Source organism: Hibiscus syriacus, unplaced genomic scaffold (genome assembly GCF_006381635.1).
Source record: "Hibiscus syriacus cultivar Baekdansim isolate YM2019G1 unplaced genomic scaffold, ASM638163v2 tig00110319_pilon, whole genome shotgun sequence".
NCBI lineage: Eukaryota > Viridiplantae > Streptophyta > Magnoliopsida > Malvales > Malvaceae > Hibiscus > Hibiscus syriacus.
This window is the reverse complement of record NW_024062678.1, coordinates 915,094-933,960: the sequence shown is the minus strand read 5'-3', so window position 1 is coordinate 933,960 and position 18,867 is coordinate 915,094. Positions and strand designations below refer to the sequence as shown.

The 18,867-nt window shown below is 33.7% G+C and overlaps 1 pseudogene; it reads left to right on the top strand.

Moving 5' to 3' along the window:
- Positions 1-12,135: 12,135 nt before the first annotated feature.
- Positions 12,136-15,206, top strand: LOC120117167 (annotated as a pseudogene).
- The last annotated feature ends 3,661 nt before the right edge of the window (positions 15,207-18,867 follow it).

Sequence of the window (18,867 nt, the reverse complement as noted above, 5' to 3'; positions counted from 1 at the left end):
CTAGTTCAAAGAAGGCAATTTGAAATCAGACATATGATTACTGATCTATGGATCCGAAATAGGCTATGACCAGGCTATATTAGTAATCGCAAATCTAATGTCATCACATCCACCACACCCAATAACTTTAACAAGGTGATCAAAGTTGGTTTCAGGAATGACTCTAGTGCAACCACTTTCGTAAGCTACATCCTGTAAACAAAAGAGTCAAAATCATTCAAATCTCATAATCTATTTTGCATTTAGCAATAAGAAATAATCTTGGAAAAAGCTGACTTTAGAACAATAACCAACAAATATCCTCCAAACTTGTACACTCCAAACACTTACATCAACAATAGAACAATAACCAATAAATATCCTCCAAACTAGTACACTCCTAACATTGACATCAACAACTTGAAATCTTAAAACGAGATTCTGGTGTGGCACATATTAGGATGCAAAGAAATTTCACATTCATTACCTTTACTAATATAATAAAAAAACTCAAAGGTTCAGATGAAACCCTCAAACCAAACTCAAAACCATTTCAAACTCATGTATGATGGTAAAAGTTTATAAATTAGACCCTAAATGTTAATCTAGTCAAACAACACAACTGCAGTTGATAGAAACTGATGCATATCCCCCATCTGAATCAAAAGAATTGTGGGTTCGTTCTACCAATGAGATGCCAACAAAAATCAACTTCCTCTACCTATCCATAACAAGTATTCAATAAGCTCAAGCACAACTGTCAACACAATCCAAAACCAACATGTCAAAGAAAGTCCCCCCTTGAGCATTTTAGTTACACAATTCAGGGCAATTAGACATTGAAATGCAGGAGCTTATATTATTCTATTACTTATTTATTTCAGTTTTATCAAATAAAAGAGATATTTTGGATGGCTAAGATTACAAGTTTCCTTTATGTTATAAATCTAGGGCTAGGATTAAATTATCTTTGCAAACCTAGTATAAATAATCTGTAAAAATATTACAGCCACAACTTATCCTTATTATTTTCTTTGAATTAAAAGAAAACTAGAGGTTTCCCTTAACCCTAAGTTTTTCTTGGGTTCCATCTTCTTTCCTCGTTTGTTCAGCCTTATTTCTTTTGATTACTGTCCCCCCCCCCCTTTTCTTCTTACCCACATCACATTATCTCCTAGATCCGTTATAGTACCTAATTGAACCTAGATCCCTTGTACCTGGAAATTTTTGAAAATCCATGCATGTCCCTTCTATCATCGTTAACTTTTTCCTTTTGTCAAGTGACACAAGCAACTACACTAGCAAGCCTCACTATGCAGCACCATGAATTAAACAAATGTGATAATAGTTTGCACTTAGCACTACTGTAGCAAGACAAGTTTATACTATGTTGTTCAAGATACCATAGCAGGCCTATGTTTAGGGGCTCTTCTATGTTATCAAGTAATTACCTCTTTTATGGATGGTTGGAACAAGAACTATTTAAAGGGGCAGAGTTTCAAAGAGAAAAACTCGATGTTTCGTATTTTCATAAAAAGAATTACTTGAATATATAGGACAAAGGTTTAGGAGCTCAATTTATTAACGTTTGAGATATTTTACAAACTCTAGTAGAGTTTTCTTTCAGCCTTCAAGAAAAACTCTAGTTGTAATATTTTACAACCTGTTGTTCTTTCTATTTCCTGGCATTATAAACCAAAATACCAGCTTTCTACTTTGTGATTGATCTTTATTGCTCTCTCCTTAAATTCTTTCATCAATCCAACCATAAATCTGTTTGAGTTCATTTGCTATCTCTAATCTAACTCCAGGTGAAGCAGCTCTAAAGGGCACCAAGTTTATAGGACATCACAACAATGAAAGCAAATTTTCATTTCCTATGGAACAGTGGAAATAATTGTCTCGTGAAGAGCTTCTTGACAAACACCCCATTTCAACACAACTATAAACTATAGTGAAAATGTTAGAATGATGTATAAATTTGTTTATGTACCGTCATTTTATTCTTTGCAAAGCCCAGAACAATGCGCACTCCATCCTCCCATCGCTCCTTTCCACCTTCCCTTTTATATTCACCCTGGGAATTCGGTTTTGGTTGCCGGACAAAACTATACAGAGATGAGGTAACGCAGGAGAAGCCACGTCTTCTGAAACCAGGCTAATTGATTAGAGGGTACTCTTGTTATTTTCATATAAACTTTATTTTAATTATTAAAAATAGGTTTAACAAAAAAATAAATGCTTAAACTATGCGTCTTATTCACTTTAGGTCTTAACGTTTTTTTATCAAGATAGGCATAATGATAAAATTAACCCCAATACTTCATAAAATAGTCATTTTACCCCCTTTATTTTGGATAAAAAAACCAATATATTCTATTGTTATTTGACTAATAGTCCATGTTTCTAATTGATTAAACATTTCTACATAGATTAAAATATTAGTATGATATGTTTACGTATGATGTCACATCAACAAAAAAAATTGTTTTTAAATTAATAAATAACAATTAATTAGATGATCTGATTGGTTTAAAACAAATGTATTAAGAACAAACCACAAATAGCTGCAGTGAAAATCATACCTAGAAATGTAATTATAATTAAGGGTAAATTTCATGTTTAGTATCTAAATTATTACTTTTATTTCATTTTGATATTTAAACTTTGTTTTTTTTCAAAATCATATATATCGTTCTGTTTAGATTTCATTTTAGTAACCATCGTTAAAAACTCAACGATAATATTAATGTGTCACCATAAGATAATACTACACCATTAAATTTTTTTTTTTAAAAATGTTACACGAACAATTTTGTGTTAGTTTTTAACGGTAGATTAATATTCGAATCCAAACCAATATATATATATATATATATTTAACAAGTGTGTGAAAATGGAAGGCATTTGGTGGGGCTGCATTTTTTTAATTAATATGTAGTAAGTATAAGGTAGTATATGTCTACATTGGAATTGGTGACTAACCAACATATCTTTTTATCTAAAATTACATCTCTCCCGCTTTGTTATTTTAATAAAAATTAGGGAAAAGTATACAAATGATTCTTCAATTATAAGATGTTACTTTATTAAGTTCTTTGACTATTAAATGTTACAAAATGATTTATCGACTATAGGGTGTTGTATTATTGAATCATTCAACTATTAAAAATTATAAAATGATTATTCAATTAATCATATATTCCAAACTTCGTTCAAATTGAACTCGAAAATTCTCTATCATTTGTAAGGAGGAAAAATTCTCTATCATTTGTAAGGAGGAGAATTGTTCCATTGCCGAAGATAAAGAAGCAGGAGAGAGTGGCCAATGTGTTGGATGTTGATCTTGGTAATAAATTATTACAATGATGGATGCCAGCGATATGGAAATGGCGTGGTCGAGCAGCCGCGTGCCCTGTCGGTTCACGCGCCCCACATTTCCTTCTCAATCACACCTGCTTGATCATTGTTTAATAAAGGGTAAAGTACACAACTAATTTTTTAACTATATTCAAATAATCTTTTTAAGCATTAAACTTTTACAAAATTAAAATTAGTCATTACATTTTACAATTTATTATAAAATAATCATTAAAATTTATCAAATTATTGTAAAATAGTCATTACATGTCTGGAACTATTTTAAAATAATCCTTAAATTTATTGAAATCAATCATTATTTATAATATATAATGATCATTTTAAAATAGTTTCTTAAATTTAATGATTATTTTGTAATTTTTAAAACTTTAATGACCCAAAGAAATTATTTTAATATAGTTTAATAACTATTTGTGTACTTTATCCTTTAATAAAATACTTATGTTATTTGAATGTGTTATTTATTTAAAAGTTTCTAAATTGTGTACTTTATCCTTCAATTATTTCATAATTAACTTAATTTTTATAATAATTTAATTTTAACTCATTTATTTATTTAAAAAAAATCATTACAATTTTCTATAAAAATATAAACCATGTTTAAATTTCTTTAAAAAAAATCTTGAACCAAATAAGAGAGTTGTTCAAATTTTTATATTGCATTCCTCCAATTAACCACCAGTTAAAAACTTTGCTTGCATAATATTTGATACAATATATATATATATATATATATATATATATATATTTTGTAAAAATAATTTGAGGACCACATTAATTTTTCATTAGTATATTTGTCATCTAACACGAAAGAATAAATAACAATCGTATTGCTTAAAATTATTGAACCATATAGAACATAAAATTTCTAAGTTTTTCATAGCTTCACCTTCATTGCATCATTTGTATCGATTTGAATCCAAAGAATCTAGCGAAATAATTTTTTTCTCAAACCTAGAACATGACTCGCATTACCAAATATTTGAGCAATCTTATCAAACATTTTAATTTTTTTATTAATCTAGAGCAATTACAAGGTAGTATTTGTTCAAAGAGAACTCTCAATCTCTCGACTTTGAACGCTCACACCTCTAACATTTATGGTGCTCAAACCTGGGTCCTGAAGGAATAACAACGATTCATTTACCACGGAGACCACTTGGTTCGAGCAACATCTTAAACTTCATTGTGCCAAAATCTACAACTTTACAAGATGTATTGTTCTCCTAAAACATATCACATGCAAACATAATTTTATACATCACAAATCAACCCCGATTTCTTGAGTGTAACCCTTGTGATATGTACCATCTTTTATTTTTTTTTATAACTTGTAGCACTCATCTTTAGTGTAACGCTTTTTCTTTTTTATGTTAGATTTCTATTTAATTTTAATGTCATGTAACTGTCGACACTATTTGCTTGAGTCCTCCCACGAATAAGGAAATCTTCACTCTAAGAGTCAGATTTAATCATATGATTCTTTATCTGTTCACACGACACGAGTACATAAAATCATGTACATTATCAATAGTAAGAATCATGACTACACAAGATAGTATCTCTAAAATCAAAATAAGAAGGGGCAACAATTAACCTAGATCATATTTAATTTTTGGGTAAACTACACGGGAGACCACTAAACTCTAGTAAAAAATTAATGTGATCACCAAACTTTCAATTGAATCAATAAGGCCACCTAACTATTTAATTGATTAAATCAAACCACCGGCCGTTAATTTTTAACAGAGGTGGTGACGTGTCCGTTAATAAAATTGACATAATTATATATTTGGTCCTTAATATTTACATATTCTATCAATTTAGTCACTATTTTAATTCAATTAAATAAATTTAACTATCTAATTAGAACATGACACGTGTCGATATATGATTGGAAGGTTTTATTTATAAATTTTAAATTATTTAATTGAACTAAAATAGAGACTAAATTGATAGAATATGTAAATATTAAGGACCAAATATATAATTATGTCAATTTTATTAACGGACACGTCACCACCTCTGTTAAAAATTAACGGCCGGTGGTTTGATTTAATCAATTAAATAATTGGGTGGTCTGATTGATTCAATTGAATGTTCGGTGGTTACATTGATTTTTTGCTATAGTTTAATGGTATCCCGTGTAGTTTACCCTTAATTTTTATGGTCTCCAAAGTCAACATAATTTGATCTAAGTAAAAAGTTTTAAATTGGTTAAGTCGAGCCTGTTTCAAATTAAGGAAATACTCACTCCGACATAAAATAATTATAAAAATATTATTTTTATATATATATCATTCGAACTAAACTTAATAGATTATACCAATCGAAGGTTAAATTAACTTTTGATAAATTAGTAATGTGCAATATACAAATTTGATACCTTCGTATTTATGTATTACGTTATATCATACACATTTTATGGCCTGCTTTAAGTTATAATAAAAGGTTAGAAGCAGAATAGTGGATAAGAGGAAAATGGCAGGAACGTAAAAGAAGTAGAAGAAAAGGGGTATAAGAAGAAAGAGAAACTGGAAGGACTATAACGTAAGACCAAACCATACTTATAATCTAACTGAATATGCTTCGGACTGGGAATTGGGGTGCTGTCTCTCTTTCTCTCTAAATCTTTTTTTTTTCTCTTTGCTTTTCTGTCGACTTGTAAATATAATCTTATTATTTTTGCAGCTTCCATTGTTGAATGGGACTAACACTTCTTTCTGCTTCTTCTTGGGGTTTTAGTCGGTTTCCAACCTTTCAAAGCTCATTCAAAAATCTCACCAGTTTTGAACCTAACGCTTCTTTTCTTTTCTTTTTTTCATCTCTTAATAATAACCCCAACTGCTTGCTGCGTCCCACGGCGATTTTTTCCAAAAATCACCGGTGATCGGTATATATATCGATCTAATATCGGTCAGATTATATTTCTCGATTTAATCCCGTAGCAGTAAAGCGCGTCCCCTGAACCGCGCTATATGCTGATTTGGCGCAACGTGAAGTATATCGCGTCCCTGTACCGCGCTATACGCTGACTGGGTTACACGTGGGGTATAGTGCGCCCCTTGCTCCGCGCTATACGTCACGTAGGGTATAGCGCGGATCAGTAGCCGCGCTATATGCCGTACCAAAATTATATTTAACGCGGTCCCTGATCCGCGCAATATAATAATTACATATAACGCGGTGGAGGTACTGCGCCTTATATGTTTATAAATACCTCATGTTCTCGCATCTCTCCTCACATCTCCTCGCATCTCTCCTCTATTATAAATTAATACAACAATTCCGTTTACGAGTAATAATTCTGGCAATATTCTTATATTTGATTTAGAAGTTCGTGCGATTTTTCGTTATAAGGTAATTTTGTTATAATTTTTTAATTATACTTATTGTTTATTATCATTATTTGAAAAAATATTATACTAATTATTTTTAATTAATTTTATGTTTGTAAAATGGAGGTTACTGCGCCTTATATGTTTATAAATACCTCATGTTCTCGCATCTCTCCTCACATCTCCTCGCATCTCTCCTCTATTATAAATTAATACAACAATTCCGTTTACGAGTAATAATTCTGGCAATATTCTTATATTTGAATTTAGAGTTCGTGCGATTTTTCGTTATAAGGTAATTTTGTTATAATTTTTAATTATATTATTGTTTATTATCATATTTGAAAAAAATATTATACTAATTATTTAATTAATTTTTATGTTTGTAAAATTGAAAAGCGGGAGCATACGTCGAAATAGTTTTGCGGTGCAGGTAATAATATAAAATTATATTATTTAAATTATTTACGTTAATGTGTAAAAAAAATTTGTGTTATATTTTCGTTCATATATAATTTATTTAATCATGTTTGTTTAAGTTACTTTTTTTGCAGATATAATATTGCCGCACTTTTAAATTCAAAGAATGACGCGACTTTCAGCTATTGTTTATTATAATGGTGAAATTCGAGAAGATGAAACCGACATTATTTTCGTATCAAATGAGCATGTTAAAATATCATTAAAGAGAAACATAACTCTTGAGGAGCTGATAACGAAGATTTCGAGGAAGATTCATGTTGGAAGTAACAAAAGAATATCGTCGTTGCAGTACAGATTTCCAACATCATTGTTGCCATTAACTTATACAGCGTTCGAACTTTCGAACAATGATGATGTTCAAATGATGGTTGAAGCTCAAAGTAATTATTCAGACGCCGCTATTGAGATGTATGCACATTTTGTTCAAGTGCGTGCTGTTCGGGGTTAATCTTTAAGCTTACACTATGGGTTGGTTGAACAAGTTGATCAAATTGACAGCCCAACTACAGTAATGTGTAATGATTTTAATGCCATAATGGGGAGACATTCATCCGCAACTCCTTATGATATGTACCGAGGTGGGTCCACGAACAATCTGTATGGCAACACCGCGTCCAGTTCAAGGGGAAGACATTCATCTGCAAATTTCTTTGACCATATGGAGATGCCATCGACGCAACCATCTGTGCAGTTTCCATTTGACACGATGGCTTCAAGTTCCATGGGGAGGCATTCGACTGCGAGCTTTTTCGATCTTAATGTCGATATGCCTTCCAGTTCAAGGGGAAGGCGTGCAAGTAGTATATGTTCTTCGACCTAAATGTAGAGAGCATGGAGGAACCATCATCTCCACCAGAAGAACTGTTTCGTGAGCCTGATGCGGATGGTGCTGAGACTGGACTATTCATTCACCCAGAATCACCGCAATTCAACTCCGATGATGATGAAGTTCCAGGAAATGTGGCACAAACTGACCCTCCTACACACATGTATGAAGCTGATTATGATGCAATGTACGAGCCAGAATTTACGGATATGCCTCATCTCGGTGATAGAAACATCCTCAAGCGTGATCGTGCACTCTCCGCACGGAAGATGGAATGTGTGGGTCTTCGGCCTCCACCGCTCTACTAAGGCAGAAATCATGTCTGACTCTATCTTACAGTGACCCTGATATCTACCTATGTAACCGAATCCAGCCTCTACTAAATACGACAAGACACGGTTGGGTATCACTAACTTAAGATTTCTAATAAAAGGATCGAATACACGGTCATTCTCCTAAAAATAAATAATTACAAAAATTAATTCTTAATCTAATAATCATGCATTAAATAAATCAACTAATTATCACTAATAATTTAAATTAAATTAAAACGTTAAAATGTTACCGTATCAACAAAGTGTCGAGATATTTAATTCTTAATCTAATAATAATGCATTAAATAAATCAACTAAATATTACTAATAATTTAAATTAAATTAAAACGTTAAAATGTTACTGTATCAGTAAAGTGTAGAGATATATGATTTCTATCCGAGCGAAGTAGACTGCCTTCCATTATATATCTGCAAAAGAATTATATTAGTAAAATATTAAATAAAGTAAAATACATAGTAAAAATATTATAAAATATACCTTAAAAAGATAGAGTATTTGAGAGAAATTTAGAGAATTTGAGAGAATTTGGTGTGATAAAAGTGATTGAGGATGGGGGTATTTATAGGGAGGATGGAGACATGTAGGGTTGGGTATTTAGGGGTATAGCGCGCCCCCTGCACCGCGCTATACCCCACGTGTCAGATACCCAGGTATAGCGCGGATCAGGGGGCGCGCTATACCCACGTGGTGCCAGATCACCGTATATCGCGGGGCAAGGGGCGTGCTATACCCACGTGGTGCCAAATCAGCGTATAGCGTGGTTCAGGGGGCGCGCTTTACTGCTACGGGTGTTAGATCGGGAAATATAATCTGACCAGTGTTAGATCGATAAATATACCGATCACCGATGATTTATTGGGAAAATTGCCGCGTCTCACATCCTCTATCTTTCATGTTTTATCAACTTCTTTCATTATGTAAGTTTTATCTAATATAATCTATCCACATTGGTCTTGGAAAGGGTTCTTTTCTTTTCTTATTGGTCTTCCCTTGCTTTCATGGTGTTGTGTTCGGATGCTTGGAAAGTTATAAGGGGAGCAATAGGAAAATGGGGTTCTGAGATTTTTTTTAAAGTTTTACAGCAACCATGTTTAGAATATTTCCTTTTGTTTTCCCTGATAGAAAAAAAAGGAACCATCTTTCTTGCAGGGAAATTGCTCTACATTGCCCTTGAAGAGTTTGATAAAATTACTGTTACTCAGGGCTGGACATTCTGCAAAAGGTAACATTCTGTGTTTTGAATAGAATATGTGCTTTATTATTTATCTTTTTATCTGCATGTGTAAATATATATTGGGATTCTAGGATCTTGATTGTTAGGAGAGTAAGTTTTGAACTTTCTTGTGTATTTGAAAGTTCTTTTGTTTCTATTTTAGTGGAGTCATTATCTGCACTGATGAACACGTTTCCTATGACTGAGGAGCTTAGCTGGATGTTAGGCACTTTTTATTCCTTCTGTTTCTTCTTGTTTCCTTAGAATAAGTCCGAGTTATATATAATCAATTACATCGCAATCGTCTTTAGGTTCTTGATTTAATGAAACTTTGATGAGGACTAGAAAGAATTTCTTTATAGGAAATTGTTTGTCTTTTAAATTTGGACTAATTTTCAATACAATTTAAGAAAATCAATAAAGAAAACTTTACTAATAAGTGAAATATTTTGCAAACCAACAACAGTTTTCATTCCAGTTAATTCCTTGAGGAACAAGGTAAGATGATACAAGGTACCCTGGAGAATTTTAGAAATGAAATAAAAATCTAACCTTAAAATGCCAAGGAGAGTTACATTTATGCTATCTTTTTCATGCCCTTTGATTTGCTTAGTGAGTCATAATTATTAAAGATAATGTGACCTCATGAAATGACATTTGCCTTTTTATTTAGACATCTTCCTTTTGTCTACCATAATTTGACAGATAAGCTGATAAATGAGGAGTTGATGTTTGCCTCGCAATGCCGTGAAACTTGTATTAGAAGGAAGATATTTTCTTTTTCTTCTTTTTAAAAAATCTGTTTTCTTTCATTTTTCATTCTTGTGGTTCTATTTAAGAAGGTTTCGGTTTCATTGCAGAAGATATCATTATATTAGATAAGGACTGTGAATGGTTTGGTAAATTTTGGCAAATTTGTTCGTTTATCATCTAATTGTCCTGTCCATACTCGGAAAACGGTTAAGTGACTTAATGAGCCTGCTCAAATAAAACAAGTTAAATGGACGCGATTTTAGTACATGACTCGAAGGAAATTAATTTGATTCCCTAATGGGTTAAAAGATTATTTTTCACATTAAATTCCATGAATAGAGTCTATCTGGACAATTAATTTGAAGAAACCAAGTAGAATGCTGCTTGCATATAAAAGGCTATGTAGGGTATGCATCAATAGGTAGGTTTTGTTGAGAGCTCGGCGGCGATTAGGTATGCCATTTTTCAATGTGCATTTTCCCTCTTGTATTCGATAATTTCCATTTCTGTTTTGTACTTCTCTTTTTAGGTATACTTTTCCTCTTCTTTCACAAGTAGATCATAACATGAAAGTATGTACTTCTTCTAGTATGAGTTAGATGTCCCATTTTATTGGTCCAAACTAAAATTGGTTGTCTATGTTGGAACTAGCGGCCAAACTTTGAGGGGATATTTGCATTATGTTGAGCTTAGCCATTAGATATTGTTAAAATCACTTCATAGTATTCTCCTATGGTTAATTTCCATCAACATGATGTAAACCACTATTTTCTCTGTCCTGTTTTATTTCTTTGCAACTTCATTGACATTAGAAAGTGCATATCCTGATATTTGGTGGAATAATTATGTAATTTCATTTGGATGACTTTAGTTTGTTTGCTTTTCATTCGCAGACTTCTCGTTTTATTACTTATAAATACATGTTAAGGTATCCAACCTCAAAACTGATTGGTAATAGATGGAAGGGCACAATTTAGTATATGACTGTAGGAAACCTAATACTTTACAGATGCGAGATAACATTACTCAACACTCTCCCTCACGTGTGCAATGTGCAATGTGCTTATTTGATATTGTTACGGGTATCTTAATCTTTTCATTTAACATGAAGTTAGAGAGTCCTGTTTTGAGGATCTGCTGAAAACCTGCTTGTTGATTATATACTTTTCGAGATTAAAGAATGAATTTTCATCTTTATAGTTAACTTACGATTACTGATAATGCTATGTTTTGTAAATGTGGAAACTACTTATTTTACGTAGGAATGTCAGATAATACTTAAAGGATTTAATGGGTTAAAAACCATTAAGGTTAAGGCTAATCATACAAAAAAGACAAGAAAAAAAAAACAATTTTGAGGGTTTATATGCATGAAGTAATCCGCATTTTCTGAGAATCTATTGTTTTTCTCTCTTATTTTGCTTTCATTTTCAACTAGTTTGATCTTAGGTATTCTTGGTACTATAGATTTAGGCATGAAAAATGCTCTAGTGACATGAAATGATGCCGATTCTAGGGATTCTTCAGTCAAATTTACTCTATATCTCTTTGATGCATGCCAGTGTATTAAACCTGCTTGTAGGCTTACTGTCTCATGGAACGTTTTAGATTTCTTGCTGGTTTCTTTTAGTTATTGTTTCTTCATATTTTAATTTTTTCGAGGGTGGGTCAAAATTTACCATGCCCTGGCCTAGTGCTGGTTCCTGGTCTGGCCTTTAAAACATTTTTGAAATGCATGCTTTGCTTCTGTTCAGTTGCCTATGTGCAACATCTTAATCATATGTTTAACAAACTCTTGTGTTTGTTTTGAATGAAACATTATGGACCACAAAATTCATAATAAGTCACACAAGTGTATCTTGTTGGCCGCATTAACCTGAAGACTAAGATTGTAATAGGTAGATGTGACAAAAGTGGAACATTTATGATTATTAATGGCATCTCTGATAACTTTTTGGACTTTCTTATTTTCTTTTTTAATAGGTGACCTTATATTGCACAAAGTGATGAATGTTCTTTTCCAATTTCATGCAGATATTTGGTTCCTTATAATTCAACATCCTTCCCAAAATCTCTTTTGTAGGAAGGATTTTGGTTCATCAGTCATCAACAGTGACAGATAAGAGTGTTGAGGGGATAATGGTATTAAGTTCTTGCATAAACTTGTCGGACTTGGTATCCGGGGACAAGTTTAATTCTCCGCAAACTCCTAGAAAAATTCCTCGGGTTATGACTGATCATGGAATTGTCTCTGACGTAGATTGTTGGAAAACAAATGATGGAGATGTTGCCTCTTCTGAATGCCGTGGAAAGAAAATTATTGTGGTAAATTTTCTTCCTTTACAAGCTCAAAGGGATATAAAATCTGGTGGATGGTCGTTCAGTTTTGAAGAGGATTCACTTCTCTTAATAATGAAGGATGGCTTTTCATCTGATACTAAAGTTGTCTATGTGGGGTCCTTGAAGGATGATGTTGATTTTAGTGAACAAGATGAAGTTTCTGGGAGATTGTTAGAGGAATTCAAATGTGTGCCCACATTTCTTCCTCCCGACCTTCAGAAAAAGTTCTATCATGGGTTTTGTAAGCATTATTTATGGTCCCTTTTCCATTACATGCTACCAATGTGCCCAGAGTATGGTAATCGTTTTGACAAGTTGCTTTGGCAAGCTTATCTTTCTGCTAATAAGATATTTGCAGAGAAGATAGTGGAGGTAATCAATCCAGAAGAGGATTATGTGTGGGTTCATGATTATCACCTTATGGTTCTTCCAACATTTTTGAGGAAACGTTTCCATCGAGTTAAGCTTGGATTTTTCCTTCACAGCCCATTCCCTTCCTCAGAAATATACCGGACACTGCCAGTCAGGGATGAAATTTTAAAAGCACTACTTAATGCAGACTTGATTGGTTTTCATACATTTGATTATGCTCGCCACTTTCTTTCATGCTGCAGCTGAATGCTTGGCCTTGACTATGAATCCAAGAGAGGACACATTGGACTTGATTATTTTGGTCGCACTGTCTACATAAAAATTTTGCCTGATGGGATTCACATGGGCCAACTCCAATCTGCACTGAATCACCCATCTTCTTCTACTAAGGTCAAAGAAATTGTTCAGCAGTTCGAGGGGAAAAAGCTTATCGTTGGTGTTGATGACATGGATATATTTAAAGGCATTAGCCTAATATGGAACGACTCTTACAACAGCACCAAGAGTTGCAAGGCAATGTAGTCCTGGTTCAAATTATAAATCCTGCAAGAAGCGCTGGGAAAGATGTTCAGGAAGCAAAAAGGGAAATATACGAGAATACTCAAAGGATAAATAATGCTTTTGGTTTTTCAGGATATGAACCAGTGGTCCTGATTGATCGCAGTGTCACTTTCTCTGAGAAAACCGCTTATTATGCTTTTGCAGATTGTTGTATTGTAAATGCACTGAGGGATGGAATGAACCTAGTTCCATACAAGTACACCGTCTGTAGACACGGGACTTCCAAAATGGATGAAGCTTTGCAAGTTGCTGCTGGATCTCCTCGTACAAGCATGCTTGTTGTCTCAGAGTTTATAGGTTGTTCGCCGTCCCTAAGTGGGGCAATCAGGGTTAATCCTTGGAACATTGATGCTGTAGCTGATGCATTAAACATGGAAATCACTATGATTGACGTTGAGAAGCAACGACGGCATGAGAAGCACTATCGTTTTGTTAGTTCTCATGATGTTGCTTATTGGGCCCAGAGTTTTATAAAAGATTTGGGGAGGGCATGCAAAGAGCATTACAGCAAAAATTGCTGGGGTTTTGGTTTTGGACTGAGTTTCAGGACATTGTCCCTTTCTCCAAGTTTTAGAAAGCTTTCCGAAGAAAATATTGTCTCTGCTCATGGAAGGACATGCAGAAGAGCCATTTTTTTGGATTATGATGGGACATTGGTGCCCCATTCTTCAATTACTAAAAGCCCCATCCCTGAGGTTATATTGGTGCTGAATAATCTATGTAGTGACCCCAAGAACACCGTCTTTATAGTTAGTGGTAGGGGGCAAAACTCCCTTAGTGACTGGTTTGTACAATGTGAGAATCTAGGTATAGCAGCTGAGCATGGATACTTCGTAAGGTACATTTCAGTTGTACATTTGAAATCTAGATTTGATACTATTGGCTCTGTTGTGAATGGATTATGAGAGATTTGTGTTGCATAAATATAATGCAATTCTTTGCATTATGCTTTAAGGCGCAAGCGTACTTTTTTTTTTTTTTGCCTTGTAGGTGGAGTAGATCGTCTGAGTGGGAAACCATTCCAGTTGCTGCAGACTTTGGTTGGAAAAGAATTGTTGAACCAGTGATGAAATTGTATGCAGAGGCAACTGATGGCTCCTATATAGAGTTTAAGGAGAGTGCCTTGGTATGGCACTATCAAGATGCTCCACCTGATTTTGGATCTTGTCAAGCGAAGGAACTACTGGATCATCTGGAAAGTGTCCTTGCCAATGAGCCCGTTGTTAAAAGGGGCCGACAAATTGTTTCCACCATGACAAGTAATGGGAAACCACCATTATTAGCCATTTGATGTGCCAGGGAGTTACTAAAGGCTTTGCGACGGAGAAAATTCTTTCCACCATGACAAGTAATGGGAAACCACCAGATTGTCTTGTGCATTGATGATGATCGATCGGATGAAGACATGTTTGAAACTATATCAAATGCAGCTTGCATATCATCTCTCCCTGTTCCTCCAGAAGTATTTTCTTGCACTGTTGGTCAGAAACCTAGCAAAGCTAACTATTATCTACATGATTCTAGTGATGTATTGTCATTACTTTGTAGCTTGGCTGCGGCTTCAAGCTCAACACCGCCAACAAGCGACATAGGAACTGAAGTTTGTTTTGAAAGTTGTGCTTGAAACATTATATATTTGGTTATGCTTTAGATTAGAGTGGCATTAATTGACTTGGTTTAGGTTAAAGAATAGTTTCATGGTAGCTTATGGCCTGACAATACAGAAATGGAAATACAATGGACTTGTAGGTGAGGAACACAGTTGACATAAGTATTTTCGGATGCTGACTCAATATTTCACAGGTTAGATGCATTGTAATAGGTAGTCTTATAGGGGCTAAATTTTAAAATTATAAAGTGGTGGATTTAATTGGTATTTTGGAAGAAAATTAGGGATTAAATTGTAAAATCGTAAAGTTGGCAGACCATTTTAAGAAGTGCAGAAAATTCAGTGGCTAAACTCATAGTTTAACCATTTTTCTTAGAGAAAATAACTTCAGTGACCGAAAATGCATTATAATATACGATTTTAACCAATTTTTTTTTGGATTTGTGAAAATGACCAACAAGACGCGAACTCCAATTTCGTAACACAGTTTCTAAATTCGCAACTCAGTTTCTGCAATCGCAACACGACTTTCTTTCTCGCAACACGATTTTCCAAATTCGCAACAACGAATTTCAATTCACAACTCGATTTCGGAATTCGCAACGCAAATTTCTTTTTCGCAACACAAGTTTCCTTTTCGCAACAAGATTTTCTAAATCGCAACACGAATTTTGTTTTCGCAACTCGATTTTCGAATTCGCAACAGCTTTTATTTTCGCAACACAAATGTTTTGGGTATATAAACTACGCAACAGCAGCAACAACTCATAACCTAAATCCCTAAATCGCAACTCATTCCATCTCCATCTATCACTCTCTCCGGCGACATCTGTTCCTATATCCAACGACATCATTTCCCATCTTTAATCTTTTTTTACATAAGTTTATTTCTATATAATTTTTCAATGATTTCTCTCCCAAATTATCAACTATCAACTTAATAAAGGTATATTTTTCTCTAAGTTAGTGATGATATCTAGTTTATAGCTCGTTTGTTTAGTAAATGAATTTACAATTTGTAGAATGAAATCATCTAATGTTGATCATGTTTGGATAGATTTGTGTTTTGGAGGGTCATGGGAGAATGTTCATGGTGTTTTACAATATATGTCTTTACCCATGAATCTTCAACTAAAACTATCATTAAAAAAGTTAACTTATGAAACTCTAATGTTACGTGTTGCAAAGAAATTGAATTTAGAGCCCCTAAGTGGATTTAGGCTATCTTATCAGAGAAAAAGTAAAGTTTATTTGTTAACCGACAATGAAGATGTTGAACGATTCATTGCTTACATTAGTGTTTCGCAAGAAGATGATGTTACAATGTATGTTGTTGAACCTAGAAGTAGTGAAGTTGGGTCAGTAGCGGGTAGTAATCAACTAAGTTCTTCAACCCCAGTTTATGGTGCTCACAATGTACAACGTTGTTATCAACCTCAAAATTTAATGGTTTCACCACAATTTCATCACCAAGAAAATTTTGTTTCACCAAATTTCCAATACCAAACATAATATCAATCACAATCTCAAAACCCAAAACCTTTCCCTAATCCAAATCCCAATCAACTTTCAGCACCAAATTCCGGTTTTCGTATTGACCAGTTAGACGATGATGAGCCAACAGAAAAAATTGTGAGTACTAGTTAGTATTCAAAATTTGATCTTGGATAATACCCGAACTTTGATCTTGGTCAATACTCGGATTTTGATGATGTTTCAGAAGAAGAAACAGACTCTGCGTGTAATGATTTTGATATTGGTCAATACCCGAATTTTGATGATGAAACAGCTGCTGCTGAGGAAGATGTTGTTGATGATAATAAGGAAGTTACGACTGTGAATGAACATGTTGAACATCCATTTTGTAATTCATATAACCCTGAAGAAGAAAAATAAGAAGAAGAAGTCCCCGAAGAAAAGAAAAAGAAGAAAATGCCACGGGAGTATAACTGGAATATACCAGAATTACTTCAGATACCGGAAGAAGAGTTGGTAAAGATAGCAGTTGATTGTTACACAAAAGTTATTTGTATCAAGAAAGATGATTGTTTTAATACAAAGGAAGACTTGAAGATAGCTTTGTATACGAAATGTGTGAAAGATGGCTATCAATTAAAAGTTAATAAATCAAGCAAAGATCGTTTCGAAACAAGGTGTATGATTGACAAAAACAATACGTGGCGTATGATTGCAAAGATGATAAAAGATTGTGAAATGTTTCAAGTTAGGACTTTTATTGATAAACATACATGTTCAAGAACCCAAGTTTTTCCTCACCATAGACATGCAAACAAAAATATGTTGGGTGGTTTTCTGGCTGAGTTAATGTTTTTGAATGGCAGGGTATATCGGAGACATGAAATTATGACTTACATGAATGCTCGGTTCAAGATTAGTATCTTATATTCTCAAGCTTTGAGAGCCAAATGTTATGCCTTGGAATTGTTGAGGGGGTCGCCAGAAGCATCGTTTGCCTAACTGTCGGCTTATTGTCACAATTTAAAGCTAAAAAATCCTGGGTCGGTAACTCATATCAAAACAGATAGAGATTGACGCTTTGAGTTGTTGTTTATCGCCATTGGAGTTGCGGTTAGTAAATCAATATAAATTTGTTGACTCATTTTTGTTAGTTACATGCATTTCACATTTAAATGATTATATTTCTTGTGTATAATATTTTGTAGATTCGTTCGTTTATTACTTGCATGCGCCCAATTATTATAGTTGATGGAGCACATTTGAAAGGTCGATACCTTGGAGTAAACTTATTAGAGTAGCCATGGATGCTAACAATGAGATACTGCCAATAGCTTATGGGGTTGGCAAATTTGAAATCTCTGATTCATGGATATGGTTTATGGGGCATCTTAGGGATTGCATAGGTCCTATTAGCAATCTGATAATCATATCCGATAGGGTAAACTCAATTGATAACGCTATTGGAATGTGTTTCACAGATGTTTTTCATGGACTTTGTGGTGTTCATTTGTACAGAAATCTAAAATCAAGGTCTGCTAGTATAAAAAATCACAAATGGACATGCTGGAAGGTTGTAAAAGCTTATCGGGAAGTGGATTTTAATAAGCATATAAATTGTTTAAGACGTGTTTTGCCTCAATGTGCTCAAACACTAGAAGATGTCGGGTTTGAAAGATGGTCAAGAGTACATCAACTTGGAGCAAGATATGGTTTCATGGCGTCTAATAGTGCAGAATCAATCAACGTTCTAAATCGTCATTCCCAAAAATTACCCATTACTATGTTAATGGAGTTTTTTCGAGCCTCTATTCAACAGTAGTACTACAAGAAAAGAAACCATGCAGGTATTATTTATTTAAATTTGTAACTTATCATATTTAATATATTTTACTAAGTATTATTTATTTAAATTTACAGGAACATTGGAACGTCGTGTTACACCATGGACTGAAAAAAAGATAACGAAACGTGTTGTGAAGTCAACGTCATAGAGATTTAAACCATGTTCAAACACTTTATTTGAAGTATTAGATAATAACTTAAATGGGCTTGTCGATCTAAATGCAAAGACGTGTAGTTGTATGAAATGGCAAACATCTGGTTATCTGTGTGGCCATGTTATAAAAGTTGCTCTTCATCTAAACCAAGATGATTCAAGCGCATATGCTATGGATTGCTACACTACAGATCTATATCG